Here is a 16,807-nt window from a genome sequence, read left to right as displayed (position 1 = left end):
TGTTGTCAGTGCCTGGGCCATAGGAACCTGCATGGTCAGAGTCAAAAACTCTAATGCCTCCGGGAAGGCCAATGGAAGAATATACGTTGGGGTGCTGGGGGAATACTCTCCTGCTCCAGGTGGGAGAGGGGGCTGAGAAGAAGGAGGAAGACCCCTAGCTGTCAGTAGCTGATCCACCAACCTCATTATGTCTACTTCAGAAAGACTCCTGGAGGAGTCAACAGACAGTCTGCAGGGAGATTCTGGCCTTTCTATAAATGGGGTAGAACAATGACTCAGGATGCAGTCAATAGACATGGAATATCTCATCCTGGGTGCATAGAAAGTTTCAGTCTTCAGCACTGAATTAGAAGGGATAACCTGTGGAGCAGTAGGAGACGGCACCAATGTGGAAACTAAGGAAGCCGGTGTCAATGGCACCAAAGTAGTTAGTGCCGAGGAATCAGTCCATTCCGTGAGATTCAGAACCTTTAATTTTGGTTCCGAAGAGAAACCAAGAGATGGGTACTTAATGTTTCTTAGATGTCGGTGCCGAAAGAGACATTGGCATGAACGACTGGCTTTGGAACCAAAGGCCTGAGGGGACTTAGACTTGGACAAAGCTTCTTCAAAGGGAGATTTAAGAAGCCCTTTAAGTATGAGTTTATTGTGACATTCTACCAGGAGCCTAGTACTGCATCCCTGGTAGACAGAGCACTCTAAATCTAAATGAGGAGCACCCAAACAAAAAACACAAGAATCATGCCCGTCAGAATTAGGCATTTGTCTGCCGCACTCTTGGCACTGCTTAAATCTGGTGGTAGTCTTAGACTTTTCTGGTATATTGGAAGAAAGGAATGAAAAACCCAGTCAAAAAAGTACACCACACACACACACACACACACACACACACACACACACACACACACACACACACACACACACACACACACACACACACACACACACACACACACACACACACACACACACACACACACACACGCGCACACACACAGGAGAATAAAAGGGGAAACATTTCTACCAACGATGGTAGAATTACCAATCGGTAGTTAGAAAAGGAGAGAGAGGGAACTACCAACACTGGTAGAAGAGAAATACCAACAGGTATAGGGTATCAAAGGAAATAAACCACTCGCACAAGAAAAGTGGGTTGATACAGGCTAAAGGAATATTAAAGGGCAATATCTAAGACAGAAGATAAATAATTTTAAAATTTTACTTAGCTGCGAGAGAAGACTCAGCTGATGCTTCTTGCTATAAGAGCTACAAACGAGATTGGAGGTAATGTAGAAAAGGGCACTTGAGTAGACTACTAGTAGACTCTTAGCTTGAGAGTATTTTGGCTGGTACAAGCCGTATAACGGGCGAACCGGTTTCGAGGGTTGGAGCCGTAACCCAACTGTCAAGAACAGATGAAGACTGACGACACCAGATCAACTCTTATTATTTTGTCGGGCTAGAAGGGCATTAATGCCCGTGCATGAAATATCTGTATGTATTTATGTAGATAAGGGACAAGTGGGGCAGGTATGTAGTAGTGCAAGGAAAATGGAAGGCAATTAATGTTCCATTACCTATACTGTATATTCTCCCAAGGCTAAAATGGAAGAGATTAGACAAATTTTGGGGCAAATTACAGCAGGGAGATGCTCACAATTATGGGTGACTGGAATCTTGCAGGCAACCTATACAATGTTTCAAGGGGGCACAGAAAAGAAAGGGGAAATTGTGAAGAAATCTACTTATAAAAAGTATACGAAGACCTCTGGACTAGTGGACATTATGGATGAAGAAGAGGTAGACCCAAGACAATATACTACTCAGGTAGACATAAGATAGAAGCAAGACTGGATAGGGGATATATCTCAAAAAAATATTTGTTTAGGGCAGACTGGTCAGCTATACATCCCATTACTTTACCTCATTAACACCTACGTGGTATGGCATCTTAAACCTCTAGTAGCCTACACACATCTTGCATTCCAGAGCACTTTCTGAAAAATAAACTTAAACATAAGATAAACAAATGTAAATACTTTGCAAACAATAAAAGCTATAAAAACTGTACAAATAGCAATGCTATCAGTAAGAAGTATTTGTTAGAAAAATATGTATTTGAACATGTATAAAGTGCTAGTTTAAAAGCAAATAGTATATGATGCATTTTATTCTATTTACAATATGGCAATAAGAATGATTTTACATGTAATTGCTTGAAGCTTTGGAGCTGCAGTGTATTTGAACTCTGACCCTGACAGTAGCCAGCTCAGCAAGCTTATGTTTTTCACTAATGATTATCTGCTGGGTCAGGAAATTAAATGTATAAAGCATTCTTCCTTCCTCTGAGATAATTGGCCTTGTGAATGTTATCAAAGATAAGACACAGCTGCTAAAGTAAAGTTGCAAGAAGAACAAAGAAGTATATTACAAGACTGAACCAACTATTGTATTCGAGCAGGCCTGAAACCTTGAAAGAGTAACATTTACAGAAAGACATTATAACGAACCAGGTGCTTTGCAAGGCTGTATTATTCCCATGGGAAAACTTTTAAAATGTATAACATCAGCTTTTTCTTATGAATAGAATATTGTAGACCATAGTGATGTAGGTGCCCTGTGACTAACCACGTCAGTAAGGTGGGCACAGCTTGAATGCAAGACTATATAAAATTGTGTATTTCCTGCATCATGTCAGACAAAACTCTGTACTTGTATGGTTTTTTGCCTCCTGGTGTACACTAGTAAACTTTTGCATCTGAGCCTCCTGTGTTGTTATCATTTGTTTTTATTTAACAGTATTCTTTACCTTGATAAGAGTTGGTGCATTTATACTCTTTTCCATAAATACTACAAGTATAATGCACACAACCCCCAAATTATATTTTTCTAAATTTTCATACATTGAAAACTATACAATCTAGACATGTATATTGTTAAAACATTTTTAACAAGACACAAGTTTTTACATAACAACAAGAAATTTCTCTATAAATGCATGTTTACTGAAATACCTACAGAAATATGAAAATAAAAAGTTATGTACTCACCATAACGTTCCATCTGAGTAGGTAAACTTCATTTGTCAGCAACCTATGGGGAATCGGATCCGACTTTGGATCCAAGCCGGCAGTTTTCAACAGCTTAGATCCGAGCTCCTCCCCCTACCCATAATCCCCAGCCAACCCTGACTGACCTCAGATCGAGTTTGCCCAAAAGCAGATACTGCTTTAAGATAATTACTCTCAAATATAAAATAGGTAACACACCATGTAAACCTGAGTATGAAAAAACATCCAAAGGTGAGGGGGCAGGAGGAAGGGACGGTTGCTGAAAAATGAAGTTTACCTACTCAGATGGAACGTTATGGTGGGTACATAACTTCTTAATCTGAAGTAGTTAACTTCATTTGTGCAGCAACCTATGGGACAGAGTCCCCAGCTACCTGAACCTTGGGCGGCCTTCATGGAAGGATGTTCCGGAGCACTGCAGAGCCAAAGGATGCTCTCCCTCTGGAGATAATGTCCAATTTATAGTGATTGATAAAGGTATGAGATGAGGCCCAAGTGGCTGCCGAGCAAATATCATCCAAAGAGACTCTAGCTCTAAAGCCCGCAGAGGTAGACATAGATCGAGTAGAGTGGGCATGGACTCCCTGAGGTGCGGGCCTGCCAGAACTTTCATATGCTAAAAGGATACACTGTGAAATCCATCTAGACAGCGTGACTTTAGACACAGATTTACCCAAGTTAAATTTGGCAAAGGAGACGAACAACTGGTCAGATTGCTTATGACCAGATGTCCTGTGGATGTAGAAGCGAAGTTATTTATGCACATCCAGTGAGTGTAATTTGTATTCCCCTTTGTTTTGGTAATTAGGAAAAAAGACTGGTAGGTTAATGGACTGATTAATATTAGAGTCAGACGCAATCTTGGGAAGAAAAGAGGGATTGGTCCTGAGGTAAACTCTATCTTTGTGAAAAGTCAAGTATGGAGGTTTTACACAGAGGGCTTGTAGTTTAGAGACCCCTCGAGCCGAGGTGATAGCGACAAGAAAGGCCGTTTTCCATGACAAGAATTTAAGATCTACTGAAGCTGCAGGCTCAAACGGGGGAGCTGTCAAGGCCTGAAGCACCAACGTTAAATCCCAAGGAGGGACTACATCCTTCACTAGAGGTCTGAGCAGAAAGGTGCCCTTCAGAAAGGCCTTACACAATTTCGTGGTGATCAAAGGGCCCAGTTCATTTCCCACGTGATAATGAGAGAGAGCTGCTAGTTGAACCTTGACTGTGGAGGAGCTAGCCCCCTGATGAAACAGCCCTGACAGGAAGTCTAATACAGCGGGCAAAGGAGCTGTGAAAGGATCCAAATTTCGACGTTCCACCCAAATGGAGAAATGCTTCCATTTGCTACTATAGATCTTTCTAGTGGAAGGCTTGTGCGCTGCTACTAGGATAGCTTTAACAGGGGAAGAGATACCGGGAGTCCTAGCTACGAGTGGAACTGGAGCAGCCAAGCTGTGAGCTTGAGATTGTCCAGGTTCGGGACTGGGAGATCTAGGGGGTGGGATATCAGATCAGGAAGGAGATACAGAATCCAAGGAGGATTCACCAGATGAGACCAAAGGTAAGGGAACCAGGCTTGAGGAGGCCAGAATGGGGCAATGAGGATTATCCTGCTCCCCCAACCGACTGGCTTTCTGCAGAAACTTTAGCATCAGAGGAAGAGGAGGGTAAGCATAAAGTAGACCGGGAGGCCAAGCATGCACCAGAGCGTCTCTCGGAGATTCCCGGGGGGGGGGGTGAGAGCGAAGTAGTCGTAACATTTTGTGTTCGAGGGAGAGGCAAAGAGATCGCAACAGGGTTGACCCCATTCGGCGAAAATCCGATTCGCTACCTCGAGATTCAGAGACCACTCGTATGGTAACAGGATGGTGTGACTTAGTCTGTCCGCTAGGATGTTGGACCGCCCCGGAATGTGCGTTGCTATGAGAAAACGGTTGGTGGAGATCGCCCATTCCCACACCCTCATGGCCTCTCAACAGAGTGGGTAAGACCTGGTTCTTCCTTGTTTGTTGATGTACCAGACAACAGACATGTTGTCCATCTGAATCGCAATCATTCCTACAGGAAGAAGGTCCTGAAGTGCTTGCAACGCCAACAGCACTGCCCTCATCTCTAGGACATTGATATGCAATGAAGTCTCCGTGCGGTCCCACGTGCCTTGGACTGTCCATCCGAGGAGGGAGGCGTCCGTGGTCACCGTGGCTAGGGGAGGGGCCATAGAAAAGGGGCGTCCTTCCTGGAGGTCCAGAGATTGGAGCCACCATAAGAGGGCCATCTTGCAAGCCCTGCTGAGGGGAATGGGATGGCTGAGAGGATATTGAAGAAAGGACCACTGGACTTGGAGGGTCCATTGTAAGACCCTCATGTTCAAACGTGCCATTGGCAATAGATTCATTGCCGCTGCCATTGAACCTAGAGCCCTCAGGACCAATTCCGCTGGAGGAGCTGGGGATTGTATAATGGCCCGCACATGTAGCCTCAGGATTCATAGCCGGTCCGTGGTCAAAAAGGCTAGGAGCTTGTTTGTGTTTAATCTGGCCCCTATGAAGCCTATGGTCTGAGACGGGGCAAGAGATGACTTCTCTATGTTGATAGTTATCCTCAGCCGGGGAGCTAGATGAAGAAAGTAGTTTCTGGCTGCGGAGAGTAGATGCCTTGTCGGGGCGGTCAGGAGCCAGTTGTCCAGGTATGGGAAAACCTGAATTCCCTGGAGCCTCAGGTGGGCTGCTATCACCGCTAACACTTTGGTGAACCCCCTGGGGGCTGTGGTGAGACCAAAGGGGAGGACCCTGAATTGGTAATGAATGGCTCCTAGCCAGAAGCGGAGGAACCTTCTGGATCGCCTGTCCATCAGAATGTGGTAGTACGCATCCTTGAGGTCTATAGAGCACATCCAGTCATTCTCTCGCAAGAGGGGGAGAATGGATTGAAGGGTGACCAAGCAGAATTTTTCTTTGTTTACTGACAGGTTCAGGGGGGAGAGGTCGAGGATTGGTCTTAAGTCCCCCGTCTTTTTTGGCACCAAGAAGAAACTGGAGTAAACACCAGACCCGCACTGGTCTGGGGGGATGTGTTGGATGGCTCTTTTTTCCAGCAACTGTTGGCTGCGGCCTCCTTCTGATTGGGTGGGACATCGGGGAGGTATCTGGGGCTGCATGGGTAAAGAGAGAAGGGGATCCGATATCCTCTGGATATGATGCAAAGCACCCAGCGGTCTGTCGTGATGGACTCCCAAGCTGCTAAGTGCTTCGAGAAATGCCCCCTGACTGCCTCCAGAGTGGAGCAGTCGGGCAACCCCTCAGGGGTGTTGTGTGGGTTGGTCCGAGAAAGGTTCTCTGGATCCAAAGTTCCTCAGGCCCCCTCTGCCTCTAGGGTGGCGTCCACCCTGCCCTCCTCTGCCAAGGAAAGGGCTGGGAGTCCGGAGCGGGACGGGACTGTTGCGACTTCCGGAACCACATCTTCTTCTGTCCCTTTTGGTTCTTGGTAAAGGACCTCTGAGGAGCAGAGAAGCGGACTCCGACGGCAGACAACGTCTTCCCATCCTTCTCACTCTGGACCAAAGTATAACGAACGGTTTTGCCAAAAAGGGCAAAACCATCGAAAGGGGCATTAGCGAAAGACGCCTTGAAGGGTTCCGCGAAATCACAGTGACGGAGCCAGGCCTGACACCTCATGACGAGGCCTGCTCCGCTGGCTCTAGCGGCTCCTTCCGTGGCATGGGACAGTAGCTGCATAAAGGTGTTTGATATAGATCGGAGAGTGGCCATCCGGGTGGAGTGCAACTGTTTGTCCTCTGTCGACATAGACTTGGGGGGGGGGGTGCGACACAGCGTACTCTTTGATAAGGTCCCGCTGCAGTCGAAGAACATGTGCCATGTAGTTCAGCGACCTCACAGAAAAGGTAGCCGAACTAAAAACCCGCTTCCCTAAACGGTCCATCGACCGAGACTCCTTGCTCGGGGGGGGTGGACCGAGGGACTCTCCTGAGCTAGTTCCTTCTTGATGGCCGCCGCCACCAACATGGCATCTACAGGGGGACCCTTACTCCAATGGGACTTGGAGGGGGGGGCTAAGAATTTTATCTGGGCGCTTGGGGACTGGCTCCACAGTGTCTGGCTCCTTCCATGCCCTGGTAGTAATCAAATCTACCAGGAGTTCGGCCGGAGGGGACACCCAAGAGGTAGACGGGCCTGCTTCAAATGCCTCCAGGAACACGGATTCATCCGAGGTAGGCTTTGGGGCAGACCACCCCCCCCCCCTTATCCTGAGCATCTCCATGATGTCACCAAAAGAGACATCTTCGGGGGGTGATCTTGGGGAGCCTTCCCCTTCCTCCAAATCCGTGTCCTCAGTCAAGGACTCGGGGGAGTCCAGGTGCCTCCTCTTGCACTTTCACTTGTGAGGAACCTCCTTGGGGGGGCTGTCCGAGGAGGTCTCACCAGCAACGTCTTGTTCCAAAGGAACGACCTGGGACGTCAAAGCAGGCTGTCCATGGGGCCAGGTGATGGAAGTCGGGCCTAACAGAGAAGGAGTGCAGGGTGGAGCCGTGGCAAGGGCCGGGGGCCTGGAATCGCTCGACAGAGCCCTCCCCACCACGTCAAATGCCGAGGGAGGAGCTGCTCTCTCTAAGATCCGAAAGCAGACCCTCACTCGGATCAGACGGACGGATCGGGGCCGGTGCCGAAGTGATCGGATCCGAGGGACCAGCATGCTCCGACCTGGACGGAGCCGAAGGCATACTGATACCCCCAGATCCGAAGCTCAGCCCTCTGCCCCGAGAGCTCGGATCCGACGAAAATGGACCCGACAGACTCGAGGGAAGTGTCGGCGCCAACACACCCCCCGGCTCCAAGGCTGCCCGGCTCCGAAGACTCCGAGCCCGGGAAGCAGGACGGAGAAGGAGCTATCAGGGCAAAGAAGGGGGTCGAGCTCCCCCCCCCGGAGGGGGGGGAGGCAGGAACACTCCCATCTGCAGTTGGGCTTGGAGGAATCTTCTCATCATCCGGTCCAAATCTGCATCCGTGAGGCTTCGGGTCGATCTCGATGAGGCTACCGAGGCGGGACAGGAGTGCCGCCTCGAAGACCTCGAGGGAGATCGGGTCTCCTCCTCCTCAGGACCCAGTAAAAAGCAATGAGACCGGATCCGAGAAGGAGGAGACCCAAAAGTCCTGGAGGGAGAAGACCGCTTAGCCGGGGGGGCGAAGAGGAGGCCTCGGCCAGCCGCTTGTGGTGTTTCTCCCTCCTTTTCTCTTTCCTAGTCTCCCTCTCCTCCGGGCCTAAGGTGGGAGGTTGAGTCCCGGCTGGGGGGAGGGAAACAGGAGTGGCAACCGCCGCAGCAGGAGCCACGGAAGGACTTGAGGTAGAAGCCGAATATGGGGGCAGAAGACCCGCCAGAATCAGCTTAGACCTCCGGTCCTTAAGTGTCCTGGGGTTGAACGCCACACAAATGGAACACCAGAAGAGAGGTGCTCAAACCCAAGGCACAGCACGCACCGAGTGTGGCCATCCGCCGGGGACAGCTTACGGCCACACTCAGTACACTTAGAAAAAAAAGGCTTTGGGACCTCAGACATTTTAAATTAAAGAAGGACAGCCACACACGTTAGGCCCCAAACACGCACACACAACCCTAATGGAACCACGAGGGAAGGGGAGGTTAATTACAAAAAATATAAAGTTAAGCTAGGAAGGATTTAGTCAAAAAGGGACCTGAAAGCACTCACAACCAAGTAGGGTAGAAAAGAGAAAGAAAAAGTTAAATTTTTCTCACAAAAAACCTCTAAACGCCTGGAACTCAAGATCAAGCTGCTGTCGGTTAAACCGCGGCAAACTAGATCTGAGGTCAGTCAGGGTTGGCAGGGGATTATGGGTAGGGGAGGAGCTTGGAGCTCGGATCTAAGCTGTTGAAAACTGCCGGATCCGATTCCCCATAGGTTGCTGCACAAATGAAGTTAACTACTTCAGATCATATGTTTAACTGTACAATTAGCAATATAAATAATACCGGACATCTCTCAAGATATGCAATTTACAGTGTGAATATAAAAAAACAGTTTTCTTCAACAATATCTAAGGTTTCACCTAATGTCATACAGTAGTTTGTAAGTCACTTGGTTTTTGAAGTATTAAGTGCATATTGAAACCTTGCCAATTTGCATAATTACTAACACACAACTAGAAATATTTCCAGTATAGTGTGATATAAACCAACATTTGCAGTGAACTGCCTTGCCTCCTACTTTTGTGTTTCACACCAAACAGCCCAAAAAAATGTAGGTCTCTCAGCTTTGTAAATATGAACATAAATATGAAAATATGAATAATAAGTGACAAAGATTAATTTCTCCACTCTAGGACAGCCTAGTTAAATCGTAGTGTCACTTTCTTAATAACTGATGGTGTGAACTGATAGTATACAAGACAAGTATTATAGGCTTAAGTGAGTTAAGTGACCATGTGCTAGTAATAGTGGAGTATGGAACACTGGGGAATGACAGACACACTCTGTCAGTTCCCTACATGCATGATTAGGAAAAAAACCTTTGATCAATAGTTTGACACAGAACCTAAAAGCCAGTTATAGGACCTAAATCTAGATAGACAGGACTTGGAACTTTGATGGGATGAACTGAAAGAAAATCTAAAAAATCTTAGTGCAAAGTAAAAAAGATATGCTCAGAGTTGGTTCACAACTACAAAAAATACACTGAACCCACAGATATTGCTAACATTCTGGCTGACAGGTTCAGTGCAAATGTCTCCCCTCCTTCACCCCGAAAAGAAGAAATACTTATCCCAGCTGAATGTAATCTCCCTGTCATCTCAGATGTCCAAGTGAGAACCGCCCTAAACAAAGCAAAAAACACAGCATCAATGGGACCTGACGGTATCCCGGGGTGCGTGTTACGTGAACTCCAAGAGGAGCTAAACCCACACATAAAAATGCTATTTAACCTTAGCCTTACTTCGGGATATGTACCTGAACACTGGCGTACAGCATCAGTGGTCCCACTCCACAAGGGGGGTGCCTCTACAGACCCTGGAAACTACCACCCCATAAGCTTAACTAGCCTGGTCTGCAAAGCTATGGAAAGAATCATTATGGAACTCATAAACAGAGACATAGGGGACCTACAGACACTTGACCCCACCCAGTTCGGCTTTGTAAAGGGCAGATCCTGCCTTTTAAACCTGGTTGACTTTTTTGAAACAGTCACTAGAGCCATTGATGAGGGCAAAGCAGTCCATACAGCATACCTGGACTTGGCTAAGGCCTTCGACACAATACCCCACTCAGGCATCATAGATAAGCTAAACAGCTTAAAAGTAAACCCTTATGCCACTAGATGGGTTGCAAACTGGCTAAAGGACAGAACCCATAAAGTTAAAATTGCTGGAGCAATGTCAGACTCAAAGCCAGTCACAAGTGGTGTCCCACAGGGATCTTTCCTGGGACCCCTCTTGTTCAGCATTTATTTCTCAGATGTTAAAGCAAACATGGGAGGGCTGTGGCTGACAAAGTTCGCAGATGACTGCAAACTAGGCGCCATAGTCGATACACCAGCAGACACACACATCCTACAAAAAGGCCTCACTGAAACGGACAACTGGTGCCGTAGTCACGGCCTTAAACTAAATGCCAAAAAATGTATAGTCATCCCTTTTGGAAAAAACAAAGTACCCACAAATTATCACATAGACAGCAACCCACTGAGAACGGAAAAAGTAATCAGAGACCTAGGGACCCAAGTAGACAGCGACCTCTCATTTGACACCCACGTTGCCAAAGTGGTTAGAAAAACATTCTACCTTGCACACCTCATCATGAAGGGATTCACATCCAGATCCAAGGATGTCATTGTACCCCTATATTCTTCCCTCATCAGACCCATGATTGAGTACAATGCCCCATTTGGTATGTACCTCACCCGGCATTTGCAACAGCTGGAGAGACTACAAAAGTACCTCAACAAAAGGATCAAGGGTCTCCAACATATGTCTTATTCTGCCAGACTAAAGAAACTTCAGCTCTATTCAGTAGCATACCGCCTGCTCAGAGGTGATCTCTGCCTGACGTACAAGGCCATGTCCAATCAGGATCTGATGGGACATGCTCCACCTCAAAAAATCCAAATCCATCAGGACCACGAGAGCTAAAGACTTAAACCTCGGCACAAGTATGAATAGGACATGCTGGAGGGATAGATTCATAACCCAGAGGCTTCCCATGCTTTGGAACAGGATCCCAGTTCGTATTAGGCAGAGCCCCTCACTGACTCTCTTCAAGAGAAATCTTGATGAGTGGATGGGAGATCGTAAGTTTACCCCAGGGGTCACATCTGTGTCACTGCTAGACAGGGGCACAGTAAATTAATTCTATTATATAAGGGGACCTTCATTGTGTCACTACTAGACAGAGGCACAGTATTCTAGATTTATTCTGTACATTTTTGTACCATTTCATGGGGTGGCAAAAGCCACATCACTATGGCTAGGCTTACAAATGCCCCAGGGTAGATAGCCTAGTACTATACTATGAAACTATGAAGAGTATATGACAAAATAGCAGGCAAAAATATCTGAAAGCTCTACAATTGGTTAAACAGTCCCAGAGTAAAGCCCTCATGATGAATGGTGAAGAAGATGAATTCTGAAGGAAGGAGGCAAAAAGCAAAATGAACAACATATAGATAATATTAATACATTTAGGACAAACTACTTGAAACAGGAATACTATTCAAATATTCATAAGGTGAATAAAGACTTAGCACAAAAATTAAGGCAACAAAAATTTGAGAGGATAGTTATTGTGTGAAAAGATTTGAGAACAAGGAAGAAAATGAAAGATCCAGATGAGGTTAGGGAAACTGCAAGATTCTATGGGAATTTATATGTAAGTCATAAGAACATGGATCAGAGGCGGGAAAAATGTTGAAATATTCAATTCAACTGCCATAAAAACAGGATGAGGAGAGGCAATTTTTAATGAAAGGAACTGCAATGGTGGAGATTACATAAGTAATAAGAAAGCAAAAAGGTGAGATACCGGCAGGATCAGATGGGATACCAATCAAGATATGGTAAAAACAAATGAAGAGTAAATGAAAAAACTGGCATAGCTTACTTAATATTATTTTACAGGATGAAGGTATTCTGTGATCCTGCAAGTAGTAGTGGCTGTCATTCCTAAAGAAGCTAAAGGCAGGAAGGACCCTGGAGCTTACAGTCCTATGGCAACACTAAATCATGATTAGAAAATGTATGCAAGTATAATGGCAAAAAGACTGACACCAAAACTAGCCAAGATAATACAAAGAGATCATTGTGGTTTTACAGAGAGAGACAGACATCTGACAAGTAATCCAGTTGCAATTAACACAACAACATGTGCAAGATAATGAAAACGTATTAATGATGCTGGCTCTAGATGCATAGAAAGAGTTTGATAGTGTACACTGGGAGCGTATTAAACAGGTTCCTAAAGCACAAGCATTCCCAAAAAACTGGAGAGAGATGATATTTAGAATATATGAAGGGGCGGTGGTGAGAATAAAATGCCATGAGTCTTTCTGCAAGAACAGATATAGGGCATGGAGATAGACAGGGATGTCCATTGTCAATACTTTTGTTTGCTGCCTACATGGAACCATTTGCTCAAACTACAAGATAATCACAAATCCAGGGGCATAACTATTGGACTGATCAAAGGAAGACAGCCTTATATGCTGATAATGTAATTATTTACCTTACATGCCTTGAAGAATACACTGAAATATTGCTTAAGAAAATAGATTTGATATAATATTAGGTTATGAAATTAATGAGCAGAATACAAAAACAATAGTAACTAATGACCACCCAACATTTCAGCAAGTACAGGAGTACCCATATTTATGGGGGCATGAGAAGATGAAATACTTGTAAGCGTAAATTAGAAAAGTAGTAAAGCAGGCAGCAAAAGAGGTGTTAGGAAAGGTTTTATCAATTATAAGGAGATGGAAACTGATAAATATGAAAAAAGATAATCAAATCCAGGCAATAAAGATGTTTGTAGTTCTTCACATTTTATATGAAAGTCAATCATATTTCTATAACCCAGATGAAAGAATATGGAGGAGATTACAGAAGGAAATGAAGGATTTCTTCTGGGGAGGAAACTCAACTAGAATACATTGGGACAAATTAAATTAGCAACAGATACAGGTGGACTGAATATGCCAAACCCAAAATCGTATCCAGATGCAGAGCTAAAGATACATGTACTGATGAAATGGGAAGCTATGAGGCAAAGTGAAAAGATATGATGCCAAGGACTTTATCAAGAGGGACACAGAGCCAAGGGGTAGGGCTATGGATAAACCTTGAATGTCAGGACAACAACGGATTAAAGCCACATTTGGTTTCAGAAATAAAGAATATGTTAAACCAAATGCACATAAAACCCTGGGTGTACCTAAAACCTTTTGATTGGGTATCAGCCTCAGGAAAAAAATAGATATTGGCAACAATTACTAAAAGGCAATGAAACTATAGACTGGGTAAGAGGGAAATAAGAAGTTATGTACCTACCATAACGTTCCATGTTAGTTGTCTTCTCTCGCCTTCTTTCTTGCTTGATGGGTTCGGAGCTGATCCCTCGGCTCCGACTCGGCACTTGCTAAGCTCGAGAGTCACTTTTACCAGCTCGAGGCAGCCCCATATCCCATGATGCAAGGCGGTAAGTACCCAGATCTCGTTTGATGACAAAGGGCAATAGCACCAAGCATAACATACTTCCCAAAGGAAGAAAGAAAACTAACAGATGGAAGAAGGACCAGGTCTGAATGGTCTTCAGCATAACAGTTTCTTATAACAAGGTCTGTCCAGGCCAGGGGAAGGAGGGAGGGTCGCAAGAAAGAAGGCTAGAGAAGACAACTAACATGGAACGTTATGGTAGGTACATAACTTCTTAATGTTAAGTTGTCAATCTCGCCTTCATTCTTGCTTGATGGGACCAGCCCCTAGCACCTCTATCCTGGGTGGCTCAATGGAACAAACTCTTGAGGACTGTAGAGCCAAAACTGGCTCTGTCCCTGGAGGCCAAGTCCAATTTGTAATGGGAAACAAAAGTGTGAGGAGTGGCCCAAGTGGCCGCTGCACAAATAGTATCTAAAGGAAGTCTAGCTTGAAAAGCTGTAGAAGTAGCTAAGCTCCTAGTTGAATGTGCTTTAGGTTTTGAGCACAGCTGTTTTCCCCTGAGCAGATAAATTTCAGAGATGACCGAAGAAAGCCATCTAGACAAAGTCACTTTAGAAACAGGAAGGCCTTTTTTATTATCCGCATAGGAAACAAAAATTTGATCAGATTTTCTAAATTTTTTTGTTCTGTCCAAATAATATCTAAGTTGACGGTGGACATCAAGATAATGTAGCTTTTGTTCAGCTCTATCTGAATAGTTAGGGAAAAATACAGGGAGATCAATGGATTGATTTAAATTGTTCTTTGAAGCGACCTTAGGCAAAAAGGTTGGGTTAGTTCTCAAAGATACTCTGTCTTTGTGAAAAACCAAATAGGGGTGTCGAACCGAAAGAGCATGAAGTTCAGACACCCTCCTGGCCGATGTAATAGCCACTAGGAATAAAGTTTTCCAAGAAAGATATTTCAGGGAACAAGAAGCAGCTGGCTCGAAGGGGAAGAATCAAGGATGTCAGCACTAAATTTAGATCCCACTGAGGAGGAGGATTCCTGATTGGAGGCTTTAGTAGGAAAATTCCTTTCAAGAAGGCCCTGCAGAGCCTATGGGACATAATATTATGATCTGCTATCCCGACATGAAAATTGGAAATAGCAGCCAATTGAACTCTGACTGTGGAAGAAGAGGAGCCTGCATGAAAAATCTCTGCTAAGAAGTCCAGGACTGCCTGAACAGGGGCAGTAAAAGGATCAATATTCTTGGCCTTAGCCCAATAAGAGAAACGTTTCCATTTGCTTGTATAAATCCTCCTGGTAGAGGATTTTAGTGAAGCTACTATGATGTCTCTAACTGGGTTAGAGATCAAAGGAAGCCTGGCTAAGGAAGGAAGTGGAGCAACCAAGCTGTGAGGTTGAGAGAAGGGATTGACCGGTGCAGCTGACCCGATTGGTGAATCAGAAGATCTGGCACTGGGTCCAGATGCCACGGCTGCACCAAAAGGTGATGATGGAGGAACGGGAACCAAACTTGTCGAGGCCAGTAAGGGGCAATGAGAATCAATTTGGCTCTCAAAACGGTAGCTATCTGGATAACCTGAGGGATCAGAGGAAATGGAGGAAGGCATAAAGAAGTCCCTGGGGCCAATCCTGGGTCAGAGCGTCTCTGGGGATGGCCTGATAGAGGAAGAGGCAGAAGAAGTCTGGACATTTGCTGTTTTGGGGAGTAGCAAAAGGATCGCAACATGGACGACCCCATTCCAGAAAAATCTCTTCCGCTATAGATTGCTTGAGAGACCACTCGTGAGGCATGAGAATAGCTCTGCTCAATCTGTCCGCTACAATGTTGGTTCTCCCAGGGATATGCGTTGCTACCAGAAACCGATGAGAGGAGATCGCCCATTGCCATAGTCTGAGCGCTTCTCGACACAAGGGGTAGGACTTGGTTCCGCCCTGTTTGTTGATATACCAAACTACAGACATGTTGTCTGTGTGGACTGCAATTGTCCCTACGGGAAGAAAGTCGTTGAGGGCTTGCAACGCGTTAAAAGCATTGCTCTCATCTCTAGGACGTTTATGTACAGATCGTACTCGAACGCCTGCCAGGTCCCATGAACCATCCTGCCCTGATAATGACCCCCACCCGATCAGGGAGGCATCCGTGGTGACAGTGGCTATCGGGGATGGGGTACAAAGTACCTGCCTTGGTGAACCTGAGGAGATGTGATCCACCAAGCAAGATGCTCTTTGCATGTCTGTGTCACCAGAATCTGGTGACGCATTGGAAGTTGTTGGTATGACCATTGTGTGAACAGCATCCACTGAAGAAGGCATGTAGAATCGAGCCAGTGGAAGAAGAGTAATGGCCGCAGCCATGAGACCTAATACCTTTAGAACCATTCTGGCCTGTACTTTCTTGTTGGCCAGAATGATCCTGACATGACTCTGAATGTCTGAAACTCTTTGATCTGTAAGGGTAGCTGACATCCGAACAGTGTTTAAGTTTGCGCCTATGAAGGTAATAGACTGGCAGGGCAATAAGGATGACTTTTCAAGTTGATCGAGATGCCCAAATGAGAACAAAGGTTTATTGTGTAATCCCTGGGTTGTATAAGCTGATGCCTGGTGGTGGCTGACAGGAGCCAGTCGTCGAGATACGGAAACACCTGGAATCCTTGACGTCTCAGGTGAGCCGTGACCACTGCCATGCATTTGGTGAACACTCTGGGGGCTGTAGTGAGACCAAAGGGCAGGGCTCTGAACTGGAAATGACTGGACCCCAGCCGCCAGCGGAGAAATCTCCTGGAGCGTCTGTGAATTTTGATGTGATAGTACGCATCCTGAAGATCTATTGAGCACATCCAGTTGTCCTTCTGTAAGAAGGGCAGAATTGACTGAAGAGTGACCATAATCTTGTCTTCCTGACAGACTTGTTGAGTCTGCTGAGATCCAATATTGGTCTCCAGTCTCCCGTCTTTTTGGGGACCAAAAAGAACCTTGAGTAGATTCCGGCTCTGAATGGTCTGTTGTAACTGGCTGAATGGCTCTTTTTGCAGTAGTTTTGAGACTTCCAA

The 16,807-nt window shown here is 45.6% G+C and overlaps 1 protein-coding gene across 2 annotated transcripts in view; it reads right to left on the bottom strand.

Moving 5' to 3' along the window:
- LOC122807290 (host cell factor 1-like) overlaps positions 1-16,807 on the bottom strand; it is a 3,131,707-nt gene that overhangs the window by 1,649,978 nt on the left and 1,464,922 nt on the right. The gene's annotated exons all lie outside the window — the stretch shown is intronic.

This window comes from Protopterus annectens, chromosome 7.part0, assembly GCF_019279795.1.
Source record: "Protopterus annectens isolate FY-2018-M chromosome 7.part0, PAN1.0, whole genome shotgun sequence".
Taxonomy (NCBI): Eukaryota; Metazoa; Chordata; order Ceratodontiformes; family Protopteridae; genus Protopterus; species Protopterus annectens.
Note: the sequence above shows the minus strand (reverse complement) of the source record. Positions and strands in the feature narration are given on the sequence as shown.